This window comes from Eptatretus burgeri, chromosome 11 (genome assembly GCF_056783735.1).
Source record: "Eptatretus burgeri isolate ZD-2024b chromosome 11, Ebu_testis_v1, whole genome shotgun sequence".
Lineage (NCBI taxonomy): Eukaryota > Metazoa > Chordata > Myxini > Myxiniformes > Myxinidae > Eptatretus > Eptatretus burgeri.
In genome coordinates, this window is record NC_140971.1 from 74,425 (window position 1) to 94,130 (window position 19,706).

The 19,706-nt window shown below is 34.0% G+C and overlaps 2 long non-coding RNA genes across 4 annotated transcripts in view; both read right to left on the bottom strand.

Annotated features, from left to right (window-relative positions):
* The window catches only part of LOC147016251 (uncharacterized), a 176,598-nt gene that overhangs the window by 20,571 nt on the left and 136,321 nt on the right, over positions 1–19,706 (bottom strand). For 2 of the 3 annotated variants that reach the window (XR_015049009.1, XR_015049010.1), the window contains exons 2-3: positions 15,724–15,849; positions 8,214–8,810 (exon numbers count right to left, since the gene is read on the bottom strand). This is a non-coding gene — a long non-coding RNA (uncharacterized LOC147016251). Of the gene's footprint in view, positions 1–8,213; positions 8,811–15,723; positions 15,850–19,706 lie in introns of those variants that run through there. The other variant, XR_015049011.1, reaches the window with a different exon arrangement.
* On the bottom strand, positions 628–1,420 carry LOC147016252 (uncharacterized). Its single transcript, XR_015049664.1, has 3 exons — positions 1,201–1,420; positions 993–1,103; positions 628–789 (listed from the first exon to the last, which is right to left on the bottom strand). It is a non-coding gene; the product is annotated as an uncharacterized LOC147016252 (long non-coding RNA).

Genomic DNA, 19,706 nt, shown 5'->3' on the forward strand with positions numbered 1-19,706 from the left:
TATTCACATAATTAGTGATTAGTTAATTAGTTCCCCACACACAACATGTTTATTTAATTAAAAAATTATCCACCCATCCACACAAGCTCCACCCATCCACCCATCTCTCCACCCATCCATTTATCCACACAAATCTCATCCACATAAGTCTCATCCACATAAGCCCCTCCCACATAAACGCTGCCCACACAAGCCCCACCCACATAAACCCTGCACACATAAACCCCTCCCACACAAGCTCCACCCACATAATCCCCGCCCACATAAACCCCACCCAACCCCCACCCACATAAACCCCACTGAAGCCCCGCCCACACAAGCACCACCCACATAAACCCCTTCCACACAAGCCCCGCCCACACACGCCCCGCCCACACAAGCCCCGCCCACACAAGATAATTACATGGTAATATTAATAAGCCTGGTGTTGGTTCTAAGTTCAAGCCTCGTTGACCACTGAATTAACACACCAGGAGGCCGACTCAGCCTGTCATCCTTCTGAGGCCAATAAAATGAATTCCAGTGTACTGGCATAACCGCGTCCAAACTAATGATGCAACCAACATAAGGCGACATTCCAAAGAGAGAGAGAGAGAGAGAGAGAGAGAGAGAGAGAGAGAGAGAGAGAGAGAGAGAGAGAGAGAGAGAGAGAGAGAGAGAGAGAGAGAGAGAGAGATATTAATAAAAGAATAAATAAACAAATAACTAAATAATAATTCAGAAACATTTACCTCCAGAAAATCATGTGTTGTACCAGATTGCTTCAACAGCTTATGTTGTGTGATCGAGCTGAAAAAAATAAAATAATGAGTCAAGGGTATAGATGGAGAGACAGACAGAGAGAGAGAGATAAAAAGAGACAGACAGGGAGAGATAGAGAGAGACAAACAGACAGGGACAGAGACACACACGCACACACACACGCACGCACACACGTGTCTCACAGTTGGTTTAATTCATTCGAGATCTGAGGCCGTGATCAGACTTCGTACCAGTCATTAAAAATGTTTTTCAATTATCTTCTAAGATCATTGACGTCTTCAATAAGAGCATTAATTTCATGCACCTCATCGTGATATGTAAACTCCACTTCTTCCAAGGACCTGCCAGGAAAAAAAATATATATATTTTGGCATTATCACGATTTAATTTATAATTAATTGCTTCATCATTCAAAGAGGAAACCATACACAAACTTACCAACTTTGTAGTGAGCTGTTATCTTCATCAGAAGAGAGTGAGTCCATGTCTCAGTTTTTTTTTACCATTGGTACAAGATGGCAAAAAGATCAGAGGCCGTGATAAGACGTCGTGTCAGTCAAGAAAAATGTTTTTCAATTCTCTTCTAAGGTGATTGACCTCTTCAATAAGAGCATTAATTTCATGCACCTCGTCATGATATGTAAACTGCTCTTCTTCCAAGGACCTGCCAGGAAAATATATATATATATATATATATATATATATATATATATATATATATATATATATATATATATATATATATATATATATATATATATCAGAATTATCACGATTGAATTTATAATCAATTGCTTCATCGTTCAAAGAGTAGCACATACACAAGCTTACCAACTTTGTGTTGAGCTGTTTTGTTCGCGGAAGATAGATCGCTCATGTCTCAGTTGTAAAAATGAAAATCCGGTCTGGCAGAAACTTTGTCTGGCGAATCACTTATAAGGCAACGATGAGGAAATTGCCTAATCATCGGGTGTGACCACAGGAAATGACGCTTCGGGCGAGACAGCTTGGAAAATAATTGGGCGATATATTCTCAAATTGTATGAATCATTTTCAAAACGTACTTAAAATGCCCTAAAATGATTTTGATTAAACTTATGTTTAAAAGCCTGTTAGTGTTCTGAGTTAGTATATATAAACACGAGGCCTTGTCTCACAGAATAGTTCCTATTTTTTCACAGCATGACTGTCCAAAAACACTTCCTCATTTTCACAGCACGACCGTGTCGAAAAACACTTCCTCATTTTCACGGCACGAACTGAAAACATTTGAAACAAAACTTTTTATGGCGGTGTTTATGTACAAAAATGATATGCAACTCAGGAGGTGGTCAGATGAGATTATTAAGAGAAGTATATCATTTCATAATGACACAAAAGGGGTATCTTGAAAAATATAAAGATTCAAATGTTTTATTTTTTAAATATTTTAGATGGGGATTATTGTGCAAAGACAATTCAACTATTGAAGGAATTTGAGAATGAACAAATGTTTATAGGTTCAATGAGTGAGCTAAACAATATGCATTGGTTATTTGAAAAAGAGTGTCCCTAGGCTTACATGTTTCAGATATTTCTTCAGAATCACCTTTAACAAATCACATTACTACTTTGCTACTTGAACAAATCTTTATCTTGTCGCATTGGTTAATTGAATAGAGTGCCCCTAGGTTAAAAGGGGAGACAAATAAATATACCTTGGGCTAAAAAGGGGGTTTATTTTTTAGGGAAAAAAATATGAATCGCTGAAAATCCCCCATTCACTTACATGGGGAAAAGTGAGCCAGAATCAGTATACTCACCCGACTCATAAGGTTTTTGTTTTTTGATACTTTTTCTTGTTTCATTGCTTTTTCTAGTTTTGAATATATTACCAGAAGGAGAGGAGAAACTTTAGTTAGAGATACTTTAATTGATGTTCTTCCAGGTATATTAAAAGCCCTTCCACTGAAGGAAATTGAAGAACTCATCATATCCACCATAATTGTTTTTATCCAACAGTTGTTATATTTATCTTTGTTCAATTTTCCATCCTTGACATATTTCTCAGTATCTTTTAGAAATGAAGAGATTGATTGAAACTTGTGTTTTGTGTCTTGAAACATTGTATTTATAAAGTGAAAAAGTTGGAGGATAAAATGGTTTTAAGCACAGATTCCCCTATAAATTAAACGAAATTTTCATCAAGAAAATTTTAGTTTAAGCAAAGTTTTATTATATAAATATGGTGAATACAACGTACTGCGATGTTTGTAATCACGAATATGAACATAAAAAACACCTTCGAACCAACAAACACACATTTAATCTATTTCATCAAATATCTCCTCTTGAGTTGGAAAGAAAACATTGTGATATCTGCTAAAAGGATGTTTTGAAGAGTAGTTAAAATAGACATCTTCAATCACAAAAACACAAGAAAAATGAGTTTAAAGTTAAGGGAGACTATTATATTGAAAACACTGATGGGGAATTTAAAGGGCATATAAAAATAAGGATTTTTCAATTTGGAGAACCCGGTGCATCATCAATAGCTGAATCAATTGAAATAGTGAAACCTGATGTTGAAAAAGTTATTAGAAAGACATTAAAAGAAATAAAAACTTTAAAGTTTTATATGGGAGTGAAAATGAATATGAAAAGACAAGATGAAGAACAAACTCCTTATATGAGAACAGATCTTCATTTTATAACATCATTTCAAGATTTTTTGAATTGTGGGGTTTATGAAGAACTATCAAGAGAAGAGGACGATGTTGATAATACAGTGGTAGGAAGTGTATTTCATATTTAAAAAAATCATCTTTTTAGATATACACATTCTAAAATCAAACCCTCTTTAAGCTTCTTCTTTTATTGAATTACCAAAAGAAATAAAACTAAAGAAGGCAGTTGTTAATATTAAGAACAATGATAATAAATGTTTTCTCTGGTCTGTTCTTGCTCACTTACATCCACCAAATTGTAATTCAGAAAGAGTAAAACAATATATGAAATATGAGAATACCTTGGACATGAAAGATTTTAAATTCCCAATGCCACTCACAGATATTCCTAAATTTGAGAAAAAGAATAATCTTTCTATTAATGTATATGGATTAATGGATACAAACAAAGTTCTAATATAAAAAATTTCAAACAACTATAAAAATGAAGAAACACACATTGATCTTTTATATTTTAGTGTTGGAAAGAATTCACATTATACATACATCAATAATTTATCAAGATTAATCTCTTCTCAGGTATTCAGAACAGCAAACAAAATATATCCTTGTAAGCGATGTCTTAATTCATTTCATACAAAAGAACGATTGGAACAAGATTCAAAATATTGTAGTAATCATAAATCAGCTGTAATTACAATGCCTAAACCTGGTGAAAAGATTTCTTTTGAAGATTTTAATAAATCTATCATGCACCCATTTGTGATATACGCTGATTTTGAATGTATCCGAAAAAAGATAAATACTGCTTCTCCTAATCCAAAAGAATCATATACAAATAAATCTCAAAAACATATTCCTTGTGGTTTCTGTTATTATATCAAATATCTGTTGGAGAAAAGTATAACAAACTTGAACATTATAGTGGAAAAAAAGCTTCACAAGAGTTGGTAAAACGATTAGAAAAGGATTGTTTAAGACTAACTAAATTAATGAAAGAAACAAATGAACTGATGAAATTAACCGAAGAAGAAAAATTAGAATTTAGAAAGAACAATATCTGTCATATTTGTGAGGGGGAAATTGAGGAGTCTAAAGTTAGTGATCATTGTCATCTTACTGGTAAATATAGAGGTCCCGCTCATTCCTGTTGTAATTTTAATTATAAATTTCCTTCTTTTATTCCAGTCTTTCTTCACAACAGCGCCAACTATGATACACATCTATTTATAAATGAACTTTCAAAAACACCAGGGAATATTTCTGCCATAACAAACACAAGTCAAAAGTATATTTCATTTACAAAAATGATATTCACAAAATCTTTAACTCGTATTAGGTTTCGCGATTCTTACAAGTTTATGGGAACACCACTAGCCGACCTAGCATCAAATCTAAGCTGCACGTGGTCTTTTCCAAATCTTAATTCATTCTTTCCAAAAGAGGAAATTCTAACCAAAGAGGAAATTCAGATTAAAGAGAGAATTCAAAGTAAAGAGGAAATTCTAATTAATGAGGAAATTAATGAAGAAATTCTAACTGAAGATGAAATTCTAATTATAAAGAAAATTCAAACAATGAATGAAATTCTAACTAAATAGGAAATTCTGATTAAAGATGAAATTCTGATTCAAGAGGGAATTCTAACTTGAGAGGAAATTCAAACAAGGAATGAAATTCAAAGTAAAGAGAAAATTCTTACAAGTAATGGAATTTATCCTGATGATTATATGGATTCATTTATGAGATTTAAAGAAACACAACTTCCTTCAAAAGAAAGTTTCTATAATAACCTTTATGAAGAAGAGATAAGTGATAAGGACTATAAACACACACAAAAAATTTGGAAAATATTTAAGATAAAGAACCTTGGAGAATATCATGATTTGTATCTAAAAACATATGTTTTATTGTTAGCTGATGTGTTTGAAGCTTTTAGATCACTCTGTCATAATAAAAATTGTTATGGATTAGATCCTGCCCACTATTTCACAGCACCTGGTTTAGCTTGGAGTGTAATGTTGAAAATGACAAAACAAGATATAGATTTAATCAGTGATGTAGATATGCTTTTGATGATTGAGAAGTCAAAGTGAGGTGGAATATCACAAGTATGTTCAAAAAGATATGCTAAAGCAAATAATAAATATCTTCGAAATTATGATAGTGAAAAAGATAGTAATTATTTGATGTATTTTGATGCTAATAATTTGTATGGATGGGCAATGTCTCAATCTCTGCCATATGGTAAATTAGAGTGGGTGGAAGAAAAGGATTATGAAAAGACTTTGATGAATATTGTTATTTCTTCTAAAGAGGAATTGAATGAGGAAGAAGAAGGTTATTATTTTGAAGTAGATTTGAGGTACCCGAGTGATCTTCATAATAAGCATGAAGACCTTCCTTTTGCATGTGAGAAAGAAACCCCAAAGAAAGAATGGTTAAGTGATTATCATAAAAGTTTTAATATTAAAGGCAAATCAACAGAAAAGTTATTAACAACATTCTCTGATAAAGAGGGATATGTTTTGCATCAGAGAAGCTTAAAACAGTTTTTGAGAGAAGGATTGAGAGTAGCTAAAATTCATAGAGTTTTAAAATTTAAACAAAGTCCTTGGATGAAAAAGTATATTAAATTCAATACAGATATGAGAACAAATACAAAAGTAAAATTTTAAGGGGAATTCTATAAATTGATGAATAATGCTGTCTTTGGAAAGACAATGGAGAATGTTAGAAACAGGCAAACCATTAGATTTGCAACGTCTTGGAAAGAAGCTTCGAGATTGAAAATATACCAAGTTTTAAGAGAGAAGAGGTTTTTTCAGAGAACTTTTCTGCTATTCATATGGAAAAGGAAAGTATTGTAATGGATAAAGTAATTTATATTGGAACAGCAGTTCTTGATTTATCAAAGATATTGATGTTTGATTATTTGTATAATGGCTTAAAGAAAGAGTATGGTAAAAATGTTTCATTGTTGTATATGGACACTGATAGTTTTATCCTAGATATAAAAACTGATGATGTTTATAAAGATATGAAGAAAATATTGGAGTATATGATACAAGTAATTTTAGGAAGAAGAGTGAGTTATTTTCCAAAAAGAATGAAAAGGTTAATGGTAAGTTTAAAGATGAGTTGGGTCGAAAAGTAATGAGTGAGTTTATTGAATTGAGAGCAAAGGCATATGCTTATAAGTATGGTGATCAGATTGATAAGAGGTTAAAGGGAATAAAGAAATATGTAATAAAGAAATCAATAACTTTTAGAAATTATTATAATTGTTTGATGAATAAGAAAGAACATAGGAAAATGAATACAATAAGAAGTTATAAACATAACATATATTGTGAAGAAGTAAATAAAAAGGCATTAGGAGCCTTTGATGATAAGAGATTTATTTTAGATAATGGAATAGATTGTGTTCCATATGGATATTGTATAATAGAGTGTATAGAATAGATTGTGTTTTAACGATGGGAAGATGGGTTTGGGTTTTTTAAGGGCTACCGCCACGTTTTTTTCCAATATATAAATGGTAAAACCAAGTATTAATCAAACTAAAGAGTGGGGAAAATCTCAGTATTGGTATATAAATGGAAAACATAATAAATGTGAAGAATATCAAATAAGTCTTATTGAAAAAATAACTAAAACAAAGGTAAATAAAACAAATAAGCGAATCAATTTAAAAACTAGTAAGTTTGAGGATGTAAAGAAAAAAAATAAATATCCTTGAATGGACTGAAAACTTTGATGGTTATCAATTGAACAATGAAAAAACAATTTACTATAATCTCAAAAATGATATGTGGCTCAGGAGGTGGTCAAACAAGAGCATTAAGAGAAGTTTATCATTTCATAATGGCACAAAAGGGGTATCTTAAAAAATATAAAGATTCAAATGTTTTGTTTTTAAATAATTTAGATGGGGATTATTGTGCAAAGAAAATTAAACTATTGAAGGAATTTGAGAATGAACAAATCTTTATAGGTTCAATGAGTGAGCTAAACAATATGCATTGGTTATTTGAAAAAGAGTGTCCCTCGGCTTACATGTTTCAGATATTTCTTTAGAATCACCTTTAACAAATCACATTTGTACTTTACTACTTGAACAAATCTTTATCTTATTGCATTGGTTATTTGAAAAAAAAGTGTCCCGAGGTCAAAAGGGGAGACAAATAAATATACCTTGGGATAAAAAGGGGGTTTACTTTTTAGGGGAAAAAAATATGAATCGCTGAAAATCCCCCATTCATTTACATGGGGAAAAGTGAGCCAGAATCAGTATATTCACCCTACTCTGCTCATTTTCTTCAGGTGACATGAGATGGACAGTGATTGCTGAAAATATTTTGAAAAGAGAGACTCACATAGTGTCAATTGTCTTGATTGCTCTGAAAAATGTGGATTGCAACGAAGAAACCGAGCAAGTCACAAGAATGTTTGATCATAGATTTTATCGTTTCTTAAAAGAGGTCATCATGTCACCAGGCAACCAAATTCGAAAGAACAAAGATTATTTCTTCAGAGTGGAATTTCAACAGCATGGTTCTCCTCACATACATTGCTTGTTTTGGGTTTAAGATGCTCCAAAAACTTGGCAAAGCTTCAGATGAAGATATGGAATCTTTTGTTGATCAATACATCACCTGTGAAGTGCAACCTTCAGCTAATGAATTCCATGAAGTTGTGAAGTGTTCAGAAATATAATACTAAACACAGTAAGAGCTGTCGGAAGAAAGGTACAAAGTGTTGCTTTAATTTCTCAATGCCAAAATCAAAACATTTATTTCTCGTGCCGGAGAAAAGTTGAGTTAAAATAACACGAGAGAACAGTCACAGAGTTACTGAAGTACAGAAACAGGCAATGAAAGAGGAGGATGCAAAACAAACAACTTTTGGAGAAAATATGAAATGCATTTGTAGATGGTGAACAAAACTGAAACAGTAGATAAACTTTCACAAAGATTAACATTACACAAGAGTCGTTTGGACTTGCATATCGAAAACTGACAAATAAAGCACGTGTTGTTTTACAACGAAACACCCAAGATGTTTGGATAAACCAGTACAATGCTGATAACCTTCACTGCTGAAATGCAAATATGGATATCCAGTATGTCCGACATATCAAAAGCAAAAAGAAAAATGGAGTTATTGCTGAATCATGCTCAAAAAGAGGCACTGAATGGAAATGAAGATGCAAAAGAAGCCATGAAAAAGTTAGTAGGTGTCCATCTTCACAATGGAGAAGTTAGTGCACAAGAAGCTGTCGACAATGTGTGTAACCGAAGACTGAAAGAATCATCCAGGAAAGTGCAATTTGTTCCCACTGGAGATAATATTTTCAAAATGAGTCTACCCCTTCAGGTTCTGCAGAACAAAAGCAAAGGTGGTGACTAGAATGTTTATGAAAAAGGATGACGAACCTTGTTGATAGATACAAGGACAGACCAAATGCAACAGTGTGAAGATGTTTGTCTCACCACTTTCTGTTCACAATATTCAGAGTTCTGGACAAATCTCAGATGTGTAATGTTAAAAGTTGAAAACGTTAAAGTTCAGCGTTTGAACTACAAAATGGATTGGGTTATGTGCAGAAAAGATCTCGGACAGATCCAGCAGTGATCAGACGTGCAACATTTTCACTGACAAAAGAACCTGAGAAATACTATCAGAGTATTCCGCAGCTTTTTATCCCTGCCGCACGGTGGAAGGGGGATATTGTTGTCACCCGGGTCGTCCGTCCCTCCGTTCGGCTGGGCGTCAACATATATAGCTATGAGTGCGATAACTCATAAACTGTTCGCCATATCGATTTGAAATTTGGGTCACACATGTACCACCTGAAAAGGAAGAACCCTATTGATTTTCGGCGTGGCCGGATCCAATATGGCCGACTGTGGCGGCCATCTTGAAAAAAATGTTTTTTGTAATAAATGGAAAACTGCTCATCTGATTTCAATTATTTTGGTTACTATGTTCCTCACCCCTGGGGAACTTTTTCCAACATGGTTTCGGCCCGTTCGGACATCCAATATGGCCACCAGGCAGCCATCTTCAAAAAAAAAAACGACATTATCGCAATATAGGCTCTAATTTTTTTCTTTTCTGATGAAACTTTCTGGGAAGGTAGGGAACGGGACGAAGTAGGTTGCTATTGAATTTCGGCCATGTCGAACATCGAATATGGCCGCCAGGCAGCCATCTTGAAAAATGACATTATCGCGAAATAGGCCCTACATTTTTTTTCTTTTCCAACGAAACTTGCTGGGAGGGTAGGTAATGGGAGGAAGTAGGTTTCTATTGAATTTCTGCCCCGTCAGACATTCAATATGGTCGCCAGGCAGCCATCTTGAAAAGCGATGTTATCGTGAAATATGCCCTAAATGTTTTTCATTTCCGACCAAAACTTGCTGGGAGGATAGGTAACAGGACGAAGTAAGTTCTTATTGAATTTTGGCCCCGTCGGACATCCAATATGGCCAACAGGCAGCCATCTTGAAAAATGACATTTTTTGGCCACACCAATTTGAAAATTGGTATATACTTTTACGACACAAAAGGAAGAACCCTATTGATTTTGGGTGTAGCCGGATCCCAGATGGATGACAGGTAGCCATATTGGGTGTGGCCGGAGCCAAGATGGCCAATCAGGGCAGCCATCTTGAAATTTTATTTTTTTCAAATACCGATTTAAACTTGGTACATACATGTACCACCCAAAAAGGAAGAACCCCATTGATTTTGGGTGTAGCCGGATCCAAGATGGATGACTGACAGCCATATTGGCATTCACAATAGCTGATTTTAGCTTGATTTTGGCTGTGACCAGATCCAAGATGTAACATTTGCTATCAACTTCCATAAGAATATGGTGTAAAATATATGAGACTTGGAATTTCATAATCCACTGCCAAGCGTCTTTGATTTCACCGTTTTGATCTGCCAGTATTTTCTGGTCATAATTAAATTCAGTGGTGCTCACCACTTCTCTTTTGCTGATCTCGTATTTTAAATAAAATTGTTCACTACTTTTCTTTTACTAATCTAGCTCTTGTTTTATATTTTCAGACTACCAAAATCTGAAGACACTATATTTGATTATTGACAAGCAACTACAATGATAAGTTTCTTATGATTTCATATGTTTTTTTTACAGCTGTTATTTTTATCATTTTTTTTTTCAACTGTTCATTTGGTTCTGTTCATTTGGTTGCGTTCATTCTACCTTGGAGTAATAAAGGCATATGGAGTAATAATCTATGCTTTCATGACTACAAGTTTGTGCTAACTGTACTAATCCTTACACTACTCCTTCCATCACATTTTCCTTACTTTGTTGCTGTTGTTTGACAACGTTTTGACAAATTTCTTTTTAGGTTTTTCATTAACAAGCTTAAGGTGAGTTCAACTCCTCTGTCTCCTCAATTAGTACCAACATGGTCTTGTCAAGGATTGTTATCATGACTCCGCCATTGAAAACAATTTCATACATACAGCCAATATATATTTAGTATCAAATCCTTTAGTTTGTTGGTTACCCAAAATATGTATCAAGATATAAAACCTTCCTTGGTTTACAATTGGGAAATGGTTTTATACAAACTCCAATACTTTAAATATCCATCTATGTAGTATTGCTAACATTTTATACATACCATGTCTGTGCTGATTGTGAGACATATCTACTTTCCTTTTTACTAACTACTAACTCATGACATTCACTATAATTGTTAAGTTCTTAGTTTTATCAGCTAATAGGTGACATCATATGGTGCCCATCTTGAATATGACATTACCTCAACTTAGCTCTCCAAGACATGCTCCAACTTTATTGACACTTATGTCGTACTTAGATGTCCTGACATATGTTCCTTTAATCTACCACCTAAAAAAAAAAACTTTTATGCAGTAACTCTCTAAGACATGTTCCAGTCTATCTGAAATTAATGTGGTGGGTTAACCTTGGGTTCCTAATAAATACTGTCCCTATGGTCCTCAAACCAGATGGCATGTACCCATCAAACCGAGTCTAATCTAATTACAATCAAGAATAAAATTTAATACTACTTTCATGCTAACCTTTTAGCAAATAAAATCAAAGCAATTCTATTCTTTTGTATCAAATATTATACCTTTCTCTTTCTTCCTTTTCAGTTTCATCCATTTCTAATAGACCAAAAATGCCACTGACAAAGATTTCGAGTTTTGAACAGCAGTTCTCATTTCACAACTTTGACCCTACTGATGTCAACGTAGTGTCAATTGTCTCACGTAGTGTCAATTGCAACGTTCTACATCTTGCATGTCGTTGTCCATGTCAATTGCAATTGCAACGTTCTAATGTCAATTTTTACACTGTTATACATGGTGAACTAGAAGTTGCTGCATGAGATCAGTTTTCACTTCTCTGTGGTCTGATTCCACCATCCTACCTGTATGGGGCAACACAACGTGATGAGATCATAGGTCATCATCAGGTTCAGCCTGATACAGATGCAGTACAAATACACTGTATACCAGGACATTATTTGATTTCCTGTCAACAAAGTAATGCTATTATAGTGTATGACATGCTACAAAGTTCTGATGGAAAAAGCTATTGCCTCAACTCAAAAAACTGTATGCCATTGTTGAACAAATGCATAACCCATTTCAAAGCATTTTGAATAAATTATCACAATTTCAAGGAATGACAGTTGACTGTGGAGTCTTTGCAGCTGCAAATGCACACCTGCTAATTCAGGGAAGAGATCCACAAATAATTATACTGGATCAAAAGGAACTGCGGTCTCACCTTTTGCACTGTCTATTGTCAAAAACTGTTGCACCATTTCCAACACTTCAACCTACCACACAAGATGTCACATCCACCTTGATGGACAAATATTTCACTTCTACTATGAAACAACAAACAATAGTTGGAACAGAAAATGATTTCAGAGATACAAATGTGACAGAAGATCAAATACACTGGCAACAAGTGCAGGGCAACAAAAGGCATAATCAGAAACCTGAGGCAACATCTAGTGAGCAGAGAAAAGCATACATGGCAAATTATAAGTGCATACAATGACAACATCACACATTCAGAATTGCAGAACAACAGCGGAAACGATTAAATAGGAGAAAAAAAAAGACAAGATATTGACTATAAAACATGACAAACAAAGAAATACCAGGAGTAGACAAAAGAGAAGAGAAGATACTGACTATAAAACAAATGAGAAACAAAGAGATACAAAGAGTAAACAAAAGAGAAAAGAAGATAATGACTATAAATCTAATGAGAAACAAAGAGATGCAAGGAGTAAACAAAAGAGAAGACAATATGCTGACTATAAAACTGAGAAACAAAGAGATACAAGGAGTAAACAAAAGAGAAGACAATATGCTGACTATAAAACGAATGAGAAACAAAGAGATACAAGGAGTAAACAAAAGAGAAGACAATATGCTGACTATAAAACGAATGAGAAACAAAGAGATACAAGGAGTAAACAAAAGAGAAGAGAAGATGCTGGCTATAAAACTAATGAGAAACAAAGAGATACAAAGAGTAAACAAAAGAGAAGAGAAGATGCTGACTATAAAACGAATGAGAAACAAAGAGATACAAGGAGTAAACAAAAGAGAAGAGAAGATGCTGACTATAAAACTAATGAGAAACAAAGAGATGCAAGGAGTAGACAAAAGAGAAGAGAAGATGCTGACTATAAAACTAATGAGAAACAAAGAGATACAAGGAGTAAACAAAAGAGAAAACAAGATGCTGACTATAAAACTAATGAGTAACAAAGAGATACAAGGAGTAAACAAAGAGAAGAGAAGATGCTGGCTATAAAACTAATGAGAAACAGAGATACAAGGAGTAAACAAAACAGAAGACAATATGCGAACTCTTAAACTAATGAGAAACAAATAGATACAAGGAGTAAACAAAAGAGAAGAGAAGATACTGACGATAAAACTAATGAGAAAAAACAAAGGGTGACAATGAGTAAACAAAAGAGAAGGGATGATCCTCAGTATAAAGCAAATGAGGTAAAAAAGGAAAATAACATAAGAGCGAGAAAAAGGAAACGTATTCAGTACAGATAAGAAAACATATTTGTGATATTAAACAACATAGCAGAAAAATGCACTGTCAGGAATCACAGCCAGCAAATATGGACACACTGATTGCCAATTTCCACCAGTCGATTCAGCATGGGCCTGTTTCTGTCTGCTGTAGCTGTGAACAGCTATGGTACAAGCATAGAGTAACAAAAGCCATTCATCTCCAGTCTGGGCCAACAGACATATTTACAAGATGTTAAAAACATATCCCTAATGTTGACAATGTTGAATGGTTCTGTAATACATGCCACCAGTATCTGAAACAAAATGAAATGCCCCCATGTGCAACTGAAAACATGGCATTTCCGTATATGCCTCAGGTAATACAAGACTTAAATCCCCTTGAGAAAAGGCTTTTAACCCCATGGTTTTTTTTTTTACTCAAATACACCAAGCAGCACGTGGAAAACAATATACTATGTGGAAATATTGTCAATGTGCCTGCAAATACAGTAAATACTGTAAAGTCTCTACCACGATGTTCTAGTGAAACAAACAGTAAAAGTTAAATTGACAAATACACCCGTGCGGGAGTGATGGTCATCTCTGCGAGAAACAAGCATGAGTTCCTGTTACTCGGGTGTAGTGTTCTCGGGTGAGGAGGGATTTTTGGCCAACTTTGAAGTCACGTGACACGAAAACGAAAGTGAATATCGAAAATCCGGCCTGACGAAATATAGATATTGTCCCATAGATTCATATGCCACAATCAAATTCAAGATAACTTAAGAAATGTAGGAGGAGATAGATTTTGAAAATCGTCATTTTGCAACTACATGAAGCAGTTTTCACAAAATTCAAAGTCACGTGACGTGTACGTATTCAAAGATATCGGTATTCTTTCGAATGGACATGAAAGACAATGTCAGCTGCTATGCAATGACACCATTCACTAACTTTTACCATACCCAGTCGAGAATATATAGCCTCCTGAAGGTAGGGCAGTTTTTGCAAATTTTGAAGTCACGTGACGTGAAAACGAAAGCGAATATCGAAAATCCGGCCTGATCAAATTTAGATATTGTCCCATACATTCATATGCCACAATCAAATTCAAGATCGCTTGAGAAATGTAGGAGGAGATAGATTTTGAAAATCGTCATTTTCGCAACTTCAAAGGCCTCGTGACCTTGACCTTGACCTTGACCTTCGGTGACCTTGAAAGTCATACCATCGTGTACGTCTCAACGACCTCCATCAGGATCACTAATGACCAGATCTCCCGCTTCAACTTCATTGTGAACGGACGGACGGATCGAAGGACATCGACACCTATATTATTAGGTCATGCTCAAAGAGACGACCTAACAAGGTCAGCTGCTATGCAATGACACCATTCACTAACTTTTACCATGCCCAGTAGAGAATATATAGCCTCCTGAAGGTAGGGCAGTTTTTGCAAACTTTGAAGTCACGTGACGCGAAAACGAAAGCGAAATTCGAAAATTCGTCCTGATCAAATTTAGATATTGTCACATACATTCATATGTCACAATAAAATTCAAGATGGCTTGAGAAATGGCAGAGGAGATAGAATTTGAAAATCGTCATTTTCGCAACTTCAAAGGCCTCGTGACCTTGACCTTGACCTTCGGTGACCTTGAAAGTCATACCATCGTGTACGTCGCATCGACCTCTATCAGGATCACTAATGACCATATCTCCCGCTTCAACTTCATTGTGAACGGACGGATCGAAGGACATCGACACCCATATTATTAGGTCATGCTCAAAGAGATGACCTAAAAAGGAGATTATGTTTCAAGCATCATGTTTACTCACAAAATGTTCGGCCTCAGAAAGTCAGAGCAGCTGGAACCTGGCTACAAAAGTATGGTGATCTCTACAGACAGGAAGGTATAAAGTTTGATGAACACTGGGAATATAGTGATGATGATTCATCAGATAATGATGCCCAGGCTTCCAACAGCAGTAAGGACATACCAGGTAATGATCAAACATTGGATAAATTCACACATAAATCAACACATGTGGACACTGGTATTTCTTACTGCACTGATGATGTTGCCAGTATTGCAAGTGATCATTCTGATGACAGTAACAAAACTGTGAAATATGACAGTGCTCTGCCCACAAATGATGATCAATGGAGTGAAACAGATGAAGCTGAAGAGAGAGCTGGAATCACGGATACACTACTTACCCAGGCAGACTTTGTAGAAGACAATGAACGAGACCATGTGTATAGTGTTGCACCAGCTGAAGGCAACCACCCTCTGAGTATTTCTAAGGACAAGAACTGTGAAGAGCTGGCATTTCCAGGAATATTCTGTGGTTAAAAAAAGACCAGATAATTCAGAGAGACGGGTGCCAGTTTATTATAGTGAAATCTGCAAGTCTGAGCTTCGCCACAGAGATAGGAGGGTTGCAAAGTCTGTTGATAATCTATTTTTCAAAACGAAGAAATTGCAGATGAAATATTTCCTTGATAAAACCCAACTTGTCATTCGTAAATACAAGACAAAAGGGAAAAAATTAACAGCCGGCACAGTCAAGGGTCAGGGTGCAGTTAAAAACCTCATTCATCATGATGAAGGATATAAAGTACTGAGTACACTGCGTGGATCCCCAGCATACTTTCAAAGAGCCAAGAAAGATTTAATGACCATGATTAGGCATCTGGGACCAGCAACTCTCTTTCAAAATTTCTCTGCTGCAGAAACCCATTCGTTGCATTTGATATGAGTAGGGTAAGAATACTGATTCTGGCTCACTTTTCCCCATGTAAATGAATGGGGGATTTTCAGCGATTTATATTTTTTTTCCCTAAAAATAAATCCCCTTTTTATCCCAAGGTATATTTATTTGTCTCCCCTTTTAACTTGGAGGTTGAACCTCATTGAATTGAACACCTGGGGGTTGAACAGCTCACTCATTGAACCTATAAAGATTTGTTCATTCTCAAATTCCTTCAATAGTTTAATTTTCTTTGCACAATAATCCCCATCTAAAATATTGACAAACAAAACATTTGAATCTTTATATTTTTTAAGATATCCCTTTTGTGCCATTACGAAATGATAAACTTCTCTTAATGCTCTTGTTTGACCACCTCCTGAGCCACATATCATTTTGAGATTATAGTAAATTGTTTTTTCATTGTTCAATTGATAACCATCAAAGTTTTCAGTCCATTCAAGGATATTCATTTTTTTCTTTACATCCTCTAACTTACTAGTTTTTAAATTAATTCGCTTATTTGTTTTATTTACCTTTGTTTTAGTTATTTTTTCAATAAGACTTATTTGATATTTTTCACATTCATTATGTTTTCCATTTATATACCAAGACTGAGATTTTCTCCACTCTTTAGTTTGATTAATACTTGGTTTAACCATTTATATATTGTGAAAAAACCAAGTGTAGCCCTTAAAAACCCTAACCCATCTTCCCATCGTTAAAACATAATCTATTTTATACACTCTATCATACAATATCCATATGGAACACAATCTATTCCATTATCTAAAATAAATCTCTTATCATCAAAGGCTCCTAATGCCTTTTTATTTACTTCTTCACTATATATGTTATGTTTATAACTTCTTATTGTATTCATTTTCCTATATTCTTCTTTCTTATTCATCAAACAATTATAATAATTTCTAAAAGTTATTGATTTCTTTATTACATATTTCTTTATTCCCTTTAACCTCTTATCAATCTGTTCACCATACTTATAAGCATATGCCTTTGCTCTCAATCCAATAAACTCACTCATTACTTTTCCACCCAACTCATCCTTAAACTTACCAATAACCTTTTCATTCTTTTTCGAAAATAACTCACTCTTCTTGCTGAAATTACTTGTATCATATACTCCAATATTTTTCTTCATATCTTCATAAACATCATCAGTTTTTATATCTAGGATAAAACTATCAGTATCCATATACAACAATGAAACATTTTCACCATACTCTTTCTTTAAGTCATTATACAAATAATCATACATCAATATCTTTGATAAATCAAGAACTGCTGTTCCAATATAAATTGGTTTATCCATTACAATACTTTCCTTTTTCATATGAATTGCAGAAAAGTTCTCTGAAAAAACCTCTTCTCTCTCAAAACTTGGTTTATTTATCAATCTCGAAGCTTCTTTCCAAGATGTTGCGAATCTAATGTTTTGCCTGTTTCTAACATTTTCCATAGTCTTTCCAAATACAGCATTATTCATTAATTTATAAAAGTCCCCTTCAAATTTTACTTTTGTATTTGCTCTCATATCTGTATTAAATTGAATATACTTTTTCACCCAAGGACTTTGTTTAAATTTTAAAACTCTATGAATTTTAGCTACTCTCAATCCTTCTCTCAAAAACTGTTTTAAGCTTCTCTGATGCAAAACATATCCCTCTTTATCATAGAATGTTGTTAATAACTTTTCTGTTGATTTGCCTTTAATATTAAAACTTTTATGATAATCACTTAACCATTCTTTCTTTGGAGTTTCTTTCTCACATGCAAAAGGAAGATCTTTATGCTTATTATGAAGATCACTCGGGTACCTCAAATCAACTTCAAAATAATAACCTTCTTCTTCGTCATTCAATTCCTCTTGAGAAGAAATAACAATATTCATCAAAGCCTTTTCATAATCCTTTTCTTCCACCCACTCTAATTTACCATAAGGCAGAGATTGAGACATTGCCCATCCATACAAATTATTAGCATCAAAATACATCAAATAATTACTATCTTTTTCACTATCATAATTTGGGAGATATTTATTATTTGCTTTCGCATATCTTTTTGAACATACTTGTGATATTCCACCTCTCTTGGACTTCTCAATCATCAAAAGCATATCCACATCACTGATTAAATCTATATCTTGTTTTGTCATTTTCAACATTGCACTCCAAGCTAAACCAGGAGCTGTGAAATAGTGGGCAGGATCTAATCCATAACAATTTTTATTATGACAGAGTGATCTAAAAGCTTCAAACACATCAGCTAACAATAAAACATCTGTTTTTAGATATAAATCGTGATATTCTCCAAGGTTCTTTATCTTAAATATTTTCCATATTTCTTGTGCGTGTTTATATTCCTTATCACTTATCTCTTCTTCATAAAGGTTATTATAGAAACTTTCTTTTGAAGGAAGTTGTGTTTCTTTAAATCTCATAAATGAATCCATATAATCATAAGGATAAATTCCCTTACTTGTAAGAATTTTCTCTTTACTTTGAATTTCATTCCTTGTTTGAATTTCCTCTCTCGTAAGAATTCCTTCTTTAATCAGAATTTCATCTTTAATCTGAATTTCCTCTTTAGTTCGAATTTTCTTTATAATTAGAATTTCATCTTCAGTTAGAATTTCTTCATTAATTAGAGTTTCCTCTTTACTTTGAATTCTCTCTTTAATCTGAATTTCCTCTTGAGTGAGAATTTCCTCTTTTGGAAAGAATGAATTAAGATTTGGAAAAGAGTCCGTGGAGCTTAGATTTGATGCGAGGTAGGCTAGTGGTGTTCCCCTAAACTTGTAAGAATCTAAAAACCTAATACGAGTTATAGGTTTTGTGAATATCATTTTTGAAAATGAAATATACTTTTGACTTGTGTTTGTTATGGCAGAAATATTCCCTGGTGTTTTTGAAAGTTCATTTATAAATAGATGTGTATCATAGTTGGCGCTGTTGTGAAGAAAGACTGGAATAAAAGAAGGTAATTTATAATTAAGATTACAACAGGAATGAGCGGGACCTCTATATTTACCAGTAAGATGACAATGGTCTCTAACTTTAGACTCCTTAATTTCCCCCTCACAAATATGGCAGATATTGTTCATTCTAAATTCTAATTTTTCTTCTTTGGTTAATTTCATCGGTTCATTTGTTTCTTTCATTAATTTAGTGAGTCTTATACAATCCTTTTCTAATCGTTTTACAAACTCTTGTGAAGCATTTTTTCCACGATAATGTTCAAGTTTGTTATACTTTTCTCCAACAGATGATTTGATATAATAACAGAAACCACAAGGAATATGTTTTTGATATTTATTTGTATATGGTTCTTTTGGATTAGGAGAAGCAGTATTTATCTTTTTAAGGATACATTCAAAATCAGCGTATATCACAAATGGGTGCATGATAGATTTATTATAATCTTCAAAAT